The sequence below is a fragment of the Antechinus flavipes genome, chromosome 4 (assembly GCF_016432865.1).
Source record: "Antechinus flavipes isolate AdamAnt ecotype Samford, QLD, Australia chromosome 4, AdamAnt_v2, whole genome shotgun sequence".
NCBI lineage: Eukaryota > Metazoa > Chordata > Mammalia > Dasyuromorphia > Dasyuridae > Antechinus > Antechinus flavipes.
In genome coordinates, this window is record NC_067401.1 from 244209726 (window position 1) to 244221298 (window position 11573).

An 11573-nucleotide genomic window follows, 5' to 3' on the forward strand; every position below is an offset into this window, starting at 1 on the left:
AACAAATATCTTTTCTGATCCTTACAATAACCTTGGCAGATAGATACTATTATTATCCCCATTTTACAGTTGAAGAAACTGAGGGAGACAGTATCAAAAGTAACTTGGCCAAGTAAGTGTTTAAGGTCAGATTTGAACTTCTTGATTCAAGGCTCTGGGCTCTATATCCTTATCTTACAAAATACAATTTTATTTCTGACTCTTATTGGGTGTTTCCATGAATGTCTATGAAGCAGCCGAGGGGAAGAAAAAGGAGAAATCAGATTCCTACATTTGATTATATTTTTCCTGAGCCAGCAAGGACAGGAAAAGAAGTTAGCCTGGTAACTTTACTCTCTTGGCTCATGCACATTCATGGATCTCCTTTTCTCTTTCTATTTATCTCTCTCTCTCTTCTTCCTCTTATCCTCTAATTACTGATATTCTTCAGAGTTCTGTGGTCATCCCTCTTCTTTTCCCTCTTTACATTACTGCCTTCAGTTTTCCTTTTTTTGAACCATTATTCCCATGTAGGCAACTCTTGAATCTATATTTCCAGCCACAAGCACTCTGTTACACTTTAGAACAGAATTTCCAACTTTGTCTTTGATAACTCCACCTGGATAAATGTCTTTGCCAGCACCTTAAGTATTTTCTTTTTTTTTTTTTTAATAGCTTTTTATTTACAAGTTATATGCATGGGTAATTTTTCAGCATTGACAATTGCCAAACCTTTTGTTCCAATTTTTCCTCTCCTTCCTCCCACCCCTTCCCCCAGATGGCAGGTTGACCAATACATATTAAATATCTTAAAGTATAAATTAAATACAATATAAGTATACCTGTCCAAACAGTTATTTTGCTGTTCAAAAAGAATCGGACTTTGAAATAGTGTACCATTAGCCTGTGAAGGAAATCAAAAGTGCAGACAGACAAAGGTAGAGGGATTGGGAGTTCTATGTAGTGGTTCATAGCCATCTCCCAGAGTTCTTTTGCTGGTTGTAGCTGGTTCAATTTATTACTGCTCTATTGGAGCTGATTTGGTTCATCTCATTGTTGAAGAGGGTCATGTCCATCAGAATTGATCATCATATAGTCTTGTTATTTAAGTGTATAATGATCTTCTGGTCCTGCTCATTTCAACTCAGCATCAGTTCATGTTAGTCTCTCCAGGCCTTTCTGAAATCATCCTGCTGGTCATTTCTTACTGAACAATAATATTCCATAACATTCATATACCACAATTTATTCAGCCATTCTCCAATTGATGGGTATCCACTCAGTTTCCAGTTTCTGGGCGCTACAAAGAGGGCTACTACAAACATTCTTGTACATATAGGTCCCTTTCCCTTCTTTAAAATTTCTTTGGGATATAAGCCCAGTAGTAACACTGCTGGATCCGACCTTAAGTATTTTCAAAGGTCAATTAATCACCTTTTTCTTACAAACTCTAAACAAACAAACAATAATCACTTTTCTCCTAAATTTTTTCTCCAGATTTCCTTATTGTACCAATACCACCACCATTCTCCCACAGTCCCACAGTTTCAAAACATTAAGGTCATCTTTGACTTTGACATACACCCAGTCATCATTCACTCTGTTCTCATTTCTACCCCATCTTCAACATGTCTCTCAATCTGTGTCCTTTTCTTGTTCCTGTAACCATCACCTGAATATAATCCTTCATTATCTCTTGCCTGGATTATAAAGACAGACTTCCAGTGATTACCTTGCTTCCAATTTCTCACTTCCACTATGCATCCAGCAAACTTCTGCCACATTAATTTTTCTCAGGCAAAAGTCCTTTATCACATTATCCCATGACTCAAAAAGTTTTAAATAATTTCCTAATACCTACATCATAAAAATTCAAATTCACCATCCTGGTTTTCAACTCCCTTTATAATTAGAGCTTTATATTTCCAACATTGTCTCCCATTCATCTTCACCATATGCACTACATTTGAACTATTTACTTTTTACAAACATCATTCCCTTTCCAGTTTCCAGATCTTTATTTCTTCTATCTAGAATCAATGTTCTTCCTTCACTGACCCAATTCTTATCCATTAGTCAAGTAATAAGTTCAGAAGCCAGCTCCTTCATGAATATTTTTCAGAAATTATAAGTTCCCTGTAGGCAAGGTTTATGTCTTATTTATAAGGCAGCTGGGTAGTATACTAGGTAGAGTACCAGACATGGAATCAGGAAGATCTGAGTTCAAATCTGACCTTAGACACTTACTGGATTTGTTTCCCTAAGCATGCATGTCACTTCACCTGGTTAGCCTCAGCTTTCTCATCTGTAAAATGACTTGAAGAAGGAATGACAAACTACTTGGCAATCCTTGCTAAGAAAATCCCAAATGGGGTCACAAAGAATCAGAAATGACTGGATAACAACCAATCTCTCCTCAAAACTAATAGTTTGTTTAACAATTAGATAATGTATTATTTATTGAATGAACAGTTCCTTCTGCCAGAAATATCTCCCTCTTCTGAACCAATTAATGCAGCACTTTATGCCCCATATTGCAAGTTAACATTTTATATTGTTTTACAGTTATTTTTATACCAATTTTCTTTCCCCTGGATAAAGACCTTTTTCTGTCTAATTCTTCTGTGTACTTCCTCAGAGAGAGGAAGGAGAATATGATAGATAGCATGCTGAGCCTAATGTCAGGAAGCTTCAAATCCTACTTCTCACATTTCTTAGCTATCTGACTGAGCAAGTCACTTAACCCCTCTAAGCCTCAGGCAATTCTGTAAGACTTCTTCTAACTCTCAAGCAGATTGTATCTGTTTTTCCTCTGGAAATTACAGGTTCTTAATGTTTTGATGTATGTCCTCAGATTGCCAGTCTCTAATACCTTGAATATAGCAGAGATTCAGTATTTTCTGAATAAAAGACCATATCAACCTTTTAAATGCCTGTTTTCCAATTTGAAATTATGTCAAGAAAAGGTTTAAAATGTCTATGATCTTTGATCCTAAATTTCTATGGCTAGATACATATTCCTAAATAAATCAAAGATTAAACAAAAAGCTCCTTATGTGATAAAATATCACTGTATTCTTTTTATACTAGTAAAGAAGTAGAAGCCTATCCTTTGGGAAATTGTTAAATAAATTATGTACATGAATTTTTTTTATGTTACTTTGCTAAAATAAAAATTACAAATATTATAACAAGAGAAATATAGTGACTTGCATTGACTTATACAAAGTAAAATCAGAAGATTCAGAAAGATATATAGAAAGATACAATATTATTTATAGAATAAAATGTTAATATTTAATTAAATTAAATTATTAAAATTAAATTCATCAAATCATATATCATGATCATATTAACATATATTATACAATTACATAATATATTATATTTGTCTTATATTACATAGTATATTATTAAATAGAATGTACATAATACTATATATCATATCTAATATGTAGTTATAATTAATTTATAATTTGTTAATTAATATCTCTCAATATTCTTAATATTAATAGAATACAATATTACTTAGGGAATAGAAAGGGGAAAAACACCGCTACCTTTTGTAATGCGTGCCACTTTAAGTAAATGGTATGGGAGTAAAAGTGCTGAAGTCAGAGGATTTTGGTTCAAATCTTGACACCATCATTTATTATTCATGGTGACCCTGAGTAATTTCTAATTTTTTTAGACTTTACTCTTTCCTCATCTATAAAATGACAGCCTTGGATTTAGATAATTTTTAACATTATATTCTATGATCCCATGATCCAAATTATTTATGCTTCTATTCCTGTGTTAATATTGGTCTTGGAATGTTTGCTAGAGCTATCTCTTTGACCCTGAAGAAGACTGAATTAATCCAGCAGCCTAGATGCCATTTTATTTTCAAGAAAGGGAATGACTTCATCAGCAACTTCATCCATCAGTAAACTTTGTGAGGTGAATGCTTTTGTTGCAACTGTTTTAAATTTCAAGGTAATATAGAGGAACATACCCCCTCACTCCAGGTAGTCAGGATATTTTTGTATTTATAGTTTTGCTACATCTTCTCAACAAATATCCCTTTGTAAAAGCTAATTAATATTAATTGGTTAAATGAAAACAGGGCACCATTAATTAAATAAATTAATGATATAAGTGGATACTGATAATGGAGAGAATCCATCACAATGGAGTCTCAAACTTATAGAATTGGGCAGATGTCCCCAATTTTTTCAGGGTACCCCTTGAAAGCTCAGCACGAAATTTAGCCAATCTCATCCTGGAAACCTGATTTATCAATGCAAATGAGAATTGGGTAAGAATCCCAAGAATCTACAAGAGCTACATTTGGAATACAGGCAAAACCTTGTCTTGGGAGATTTTCTTAATGAGGGGAGATAAGGTAGTTTATTTGAAAGACAGCTGAAATATTACATGAGTGTACATGAGATTGCAAAGTCTCAGGATCTCAGTTCCCTGTAACTTTAGCTAAATAAAAAGAGGAAAACATATACTGGTGGCCACAGCCCAAAAGATCAAGCTCCAGATGTCAAATTTATGATTGATGAGTTATTCACCATCTCTCTCCCCGAGCTGGGAACTCAGGATCTGATCAACCCAAAGGCTTTGAAACTTGACTATAATACCATCTTTATCCTATAATAGCAATGGTCTCTAAAAATGGCCTTCCATGTTTGCAAATTAGATAAGATCCAGCAGGAGGCAAGCTCTCTAGGCATCAAAGACTACAAAGTCAACACTAACTCTGAAGACAGCCAGTCAGTGGGGTCAGGAGAAGGAACAAAACTCCAGACTTACTAATAGGGCAAAAGTTCAAGAATGTTGGCGTTCTAACCTCAGCTCTGCTGCTGAACATGCTATGTTGTGCTTAGCAGTGGTTTTTTCCCTTTTTTACATCAGCTGAAAAATATGGAGAAAAATTTAATCATTGGGAATTCTGCAAAAACTTATCAAAGATTCAAGTGGAAAGAGCCCTAGAATAGGACTTAGGAAACCGGGTTTCTATTCCATCCTCCATCATGTCATAATTAGATGACAGGGACAAGTTTATTTCTTCACCTATAAAATGGGGTTGGGAGGGCAAGATTATATGGCAGCTAGGTAGAGGTAACTAGATAGCACTGGGTCTGGAGTCAAGAAAAGTTGAATTCAAATCCACCCTCAGATACTTACTAGCTGGGTAACTTTGGGCAAGTCAATTAATTTCTGTTTGCCCTGATCCACTGGAGAAGGAAATAGCAAAACATTCCAATATTTTTTCAAAGAAAACCCCTTGGACAATATGATCCAGAGATACATAAAAAGTAATATACAACAACATCAACAACAACAAGAATTAAATGATCTTTCAAGTTCTATCTAGTCTGACATGCTATAATTTAAAAAACATCCTGAATCTTTCTAAAGCTTTTAGATTTCTATCTCTTTCCAATGGCTTACTTTTAAAGAAGAAGTTGTAAAACAAGTATATACTGAAGTGATTGGTGAAAACTTATACATGGAAAAAATAGATTTATTAAAATGATGCTGAAGTGAAGATATCTAAAGAACAATTTAGTGGTTTAGGTAGTCTAAGTAGCTGAGTGGTACAGGGGAAAATCTGGCTTCAAAGAGATTCAAATCTGTATTCAAAAAATTTGAATTTTAATCTTTGTTCTGCAGCTTAACTGTGTGATCTTGGATAAATCATTTTTCTGGAATTCAGTCTCCTATAAAATGAAGAATTCGACTGGAATACTTTAAAATACCCTTTCACTTTTAGAGCTATGACACTACAGGGAAAAAAGGGGGGGGGGCTGGGTTTTTTTTTTAATAATAGTAAAATAAATTTCTGAATGAGAACTTTTTAAAATTCTCATTTGTAGAGTCCTGTTTCTGATGTTTCCTCTAGAACCCTACTATTAAAAATGTGCAATACTTATGGAAACTGCTTTTCTGGTTATTATTAAATAATTGTTGTGTTATTGAGTCATGACCTATTTTTTGTTGGACCCATGGACCATACAATCCATGGTTGTTTTGTTGTTGTTTTTCTTGTTGTCGTCTTTTTTGAGAGACAACTGGGCTTAAATGACTTACTCTGGTTCACACAGCTAGGAAATGTTAAGTGTCTGAGGCCAGATTTGAACTTAGGTCCTCCTGATTTTAGGGCTGGTGCTTTATCCACTGTACCACCTAGCTGCCCCTTTGTTGTTGTTTTTTGCAAAAATTCTAGAATGGTTTGCCATTTCCTTCTCCAGGTTAACAGTGGTTAAGTGACTTGCCCAGCATTACACAGCTAATAAAAGTATTCGAGGCTGGATTTCAACTGGTCTTCCTGACTCCAGGCCCAGTGCTCTATCCATTGAAGCACCTTACTGCTTCTGTTGATTCACTGACCTCTAAGTAATTAAATAACTAAACAAATGAATAAAGAAGGGTCTTGCCTGACCCCACAAAGAATATCTGCCTATTAATATGTGAGTTTCTTGGGTCCTTTGCAACTGTTTGCTAATAAGAAAGGAGAAAGCAATCCTCTTCTCATGCTCCCTTCAAAATAAATGAATATTATTTTGCCTGCCAGATTTCAATGGTAGTGGTCCTATTATCTTTTCATGCCTAAAAGCTCTTTTATTCTAGATGCTAAAATAATGTAATTGTAATGTCTTTTCCATTATCCAATATAATATTCTGCTTCCAAATACCTAGAAATACTCAGTTCTGAAAATTTGAGCATTCTTTTCTACTTTTCAGAGTATACCTTGGACATTATGATCTTGATATTGGGACACTAGAAGCTGGTGCTTCATATTCCCAGTTAGAATCTGAAAATGGCATCCTTTCTAGGATATGTAATGTTAAGGAAGAACAAGTCTTTCTGATTCTGAGGGCAGCTCTCTTATCCATTATGTCACACTGCCTGGCAAAAGCATAATTCATGCTCTAGAACTACTATCCTACACCCCTATTCCCATTATTAAATAACCCATTATTAAATTAGGATCCAGGTTTTTTGTTTCCATAATTAGGACCCAATCCCTGTAGAAAGTCAGTCATAGTAGTGATGATATTACCCCCAAAACTCAGGAGGCATGCTCCTTGACCTCAGATTGGATCCTACTCAATTATTTCTCTTTAAAACAGAAACAGAATCCAGTTTAGGTGAGTTTTTGCCCTGAAATGAATCTCTGTCCTTGTAACCTCCACTAGAATTATAGGTGATCCAGATCCAGATCATGAAGGAGAAAACCAACCAGGGTGGTCTGGATGGAACTAGATTCTCTTATGCTGAAGGAGGCTGTTATAATCAAGCCACATTTTCAGCAGGAATTGCTGAAAATTTCTAACCCATCTCCTCATTAAATGTCCACCAATCGAAATTGATTTTCCCTCGGCAGGGTCATCTCCTTTTCCAAAAGTATAGTAAGGCTTTCAGCCTCTCCATGGTTTTGTTTTTGGTTTTCCAGGAGAAACCACTGATCATCAATTTATTATTACCTGGCCTAATTAAGATTATTAACTATCTATAAATTCTGTCTTTTGGAGTTTTTTTATTTATCAAAACACTGAGATCAGATCAACAGAGGGCAGCAACTATGGCTCTTCTCAGAGATCTAGCAGGCACAGTAGTTGAGAATGGTTGAGCCCTGGAGTAGCTTCACAGAGAGATGACCTCAATTCTAACCCCATCTACTGTTATTATCCATGTGACTTCAAGTATATCATTGAACTCACCTACAATCTCCATTGGCATAAATGTTAAATAGGAAAGGATTACAACTGATACCCTCCCTAGGTGAGTGTAGCTTGCCTAGATAGAAGAGCAATTGAACTTCTCTGCTTCAAAGAAAAATGAAAAGGGAAGGTGAGAAGAGGAAAAAAAGCTGCAAAGCCTATATTCTGATACTTGGATAAAATTCAGGGCAGTACATATGCAAGACAACAAACAAAATCTGAATAATTGGAAACCCAGAGTCCTCCTGAGCCACCGAAAGAGAGACAGTAATCCAGAGTCCAGCCAAAGGTTGTCAATCACTTTTTCAGCCAAAATGGAAGAAAGAAATTTTCTATTCCCTTAGTAGCCAGAAGTCAAGAAAAAAGAAACAAGGAAGTATGGCCAAGGGCCAAAATATGAATTCTACTTCCTATTTCCATTCAAACTTTGTCACATGTTCTCAACAGTGGATCTTCCATGTCCCTTAGCTTCATTTCCAAGGATTATTTTGCCTAACTTCTTTACAAATTCTGCCCAAAGGACGTAATTTGGAAAAGGGGTGTGGGGAGGAGAGAGACTGATTCTTCTTATTTTTGGATCCAGACCTGTCTTTTCACTGATATTGGAAACTTCTGGTAAAAACCTCTTCTACTAATACTGATTAGCAACTTTTCTGCAATTTGTAATATTAGAGAATTGCCTGGAGGTATTATAAAATTAAATTACTTCCCCAGTGTCATGCAGCCTACATGTGCCAAAGGCAAGACTAATTCAGGTCTCAATGTCTCTGAGAACAACTCTCTATCCACTATATCACACTGCTTATCACTATATGAATCAAAAGTGCAATTCACATTCTAGAACTACTGCTAAACCTCTATTCATGTGTCAGATCCTCAGAGGCTCTGTGTCAGATCTGCCTCAGAGGCAGTACTATGGCTCTCCTCAGAGATTTCGGGGACATTGGAAATGGTTGTTCTATAATGCTGTAGCACATGACTCACAGTGTCCCTCCCATTATCATTTGATTTCTCTTATAAAATTGGGTCTGATGGTCTTAGGACCCTTGAGGGAGTCTATAGTAATTTGCCCTTGAGGGAGACTATAGGTTATACAATCTAAGCATGGAAAACATTGTTAGAAGATTAGCATTATGTTGATGTTCCCTTAAGAGAGACTATAAGCTTATAGAATATACTGTTACAATTGAAATCAACATAAATGAGGAACAAAGTTCTGAGCATAATTGATTTATTGATAGAGTAGAAATTTGCCAATAAACAGGGTCTCTCCCCTTCAGAAAAACAAAGACCCTGAATGAAAGGGATAAGTTTCTTTTATGGACAAAAGGAGCATTCAGAATAGAATCAGGAAAATAATATAATATAAAATAATATAATTGATTGAAAACTCTGTAGCATCATAGGCATGAGGAACAATATGATTGAATAGAAATTAAGAATGAGGGCCTAGTCCCACCTTCCATCCAGTCACTAAGAAATATTCATTGTTTGAGTCTATCTGAAAGAATAGGCTAATGATAGTGAATCAGACTTTCTAGAATAACAGAACACACCAAAACAGACTAGACTCACTGATGTCCATTCACATCTCTCAAGAATAACAGATTTCCTTGAGGCAAGAATAGAACTGTAATTAGAGGGGGAATTTAACTCCTAACTTAAATTAGATACAATGAGTGATCTAGATGAAAAGCTGAATTTACAAATTTAACTCTGAGACAATGAAACATGATCTTGGTAGTTATCTAAATGTTTACAGATGATGATACAGAATAGAATCAATAACAAATAGGATAAATTTGATTTTCTCAATTTTCAACACTCATGGGAAAAAAAAAAATCACCTGACATGCAAATCTTCCAGATGGGGGGAAAAGACATCTAAAAGCTGTATATAAAAACTCAGCTCTCAGAAGGGCTCTTCAGAGAACACCCTCCCCTCCAGCCAGAACATAACTTCCTGCTGGTGTAATTCCCTCCTGCTAAACATGTCTCTGTATCCTCCATAATATTTCTGCCCTTATATAAATTATAATCTATGTTAATATGTATGTTTGAGAAGTATGTTGAGTCCCCTTTCTTCTCTCCTTTTTCCCCTATTGCTTGTTACTGGCAATGAAGTTTTGCTTTGAATTGAGTTCCACTGTTTTATATGTTTTTGTCAGTAGTCAGACTTAGTAAGAGGTCATTTCCCTCATATAAGGACATACATTTCCGTATAGTCCATCAGTCTCTCCTTAGATATAAATTGGGTATCCAGACAAGAATTTAACCAACTCGGGGCAAGTAGGTGGCACAATCCAGCCTTGAAGTCAGGAGGACCTGAGTTCAAATATGGCTTCAGACACTTAACACTTCCTAGCTGTGTGACCCTCGACAAGTCACTTAACTCCAACTGCCTCAACAAAAAAAAATAAATAAATAAAAATAATTTAACCAACTGACAGTCAAATCTATACTAGGGAAGTGTGACACTGCCAGCCCAGTTGTAGAAGGCAAGGGTCAATATATTACCAATAAGGACTCCTTTATGTTAGAAGATTGTCCCAAAACAATATCAATTAATCAACCAGACTTACTTAACTTTTAGAAATGAATATTTTACTAACCTGAAAAGAATAGTTGGTACAAAATATCCTCCAAATCATATGTAATGGAGATAAACTGGAACCATTCCCAATAATATCAGGAGCAAAACAAGATTGCCCACTATCACCATTACTATTCAATATTGTATTAGAAATGCTAGCTTTGGCAATAAGAGCTGAGAAAGAAATTAAAGGAATTAGAGTAGATAATGAGGAAACCAAATTATCACTCTTTGCTGATGTATGATGGTATACTTAGAAAACCCCAAAGATTCCACTAAAAAGCTATTAGAAATAATTCACACCTTTAGCAAAGTTGCAGGATACAAAATAAACCCACATAAGTCATAAGTATTCTTATATATCAGTAACAAAATCCAACAGTTAGAGTTACAAAGAGAAATTCCATTTAAAGTAAGTATTGATAGTATAAAATATTTAGGAATCTATCTGCCAAGGGAAAATCAGAAACTATATGAGCAAAACTACAAAACAATTTCCACACAAATAAAGTCATATCTAACCAATTGGAAAAATATTAAATGCTCTTGGATTGGGTGAACAAATATAATAAAGATGACAATACTACCTAAACTAATCTATTTATTTAGCGCTATACCAATCAGACTCCCAAAAAACTATTTTAATGACCTAGAAAAAATAACAACAAAGTTCATATGGAAAAACAAAAGGTCAAGAATCTCAAGGAAATTAATGAAAAAAAAAAATCAAATGAAGGTGGTTTAGCTGTACCAGATCTAAAATTATATTACAAAGTAGCAGTCACCAAAACCATTTGGTATTGGCTAAGAAATAGACTAGTTGATTGGTTCAAAGGACAAAATAGCCAATAATTTTAATAATCCAGTGTTTGACAAACCCAAAGACCCCAGTTTTGGGGATAAGAACTCACTTTTTGACAAAAATTGCTGGGAAAATTGGAAATTAGTATGGCAGAAACTAAGCATTGACCCACACTTAACATCATACACAAAGAAATTTATGACCAAAGAAGAATTAGAGATCGTTATTGATCACAAAATAGAAAAATTTGAATATATCAAATTGAAAAGTTTTTGTACAAACAAAACTAATGCAGACAAGATTAGAAGGGAAGCAATAAACTGGGAAAACATTTTTACAATCAAAGGTTCTGATAAAAGCCTCATTTCCAAAATATATAGAGAATTGACTCTAATTTATAAGAAATCAAGCCATTCTCTCATTGATAAATGGTCAAAGGATATGAACAGACAATTCTCAATCGAAGAAATTGAAACTATT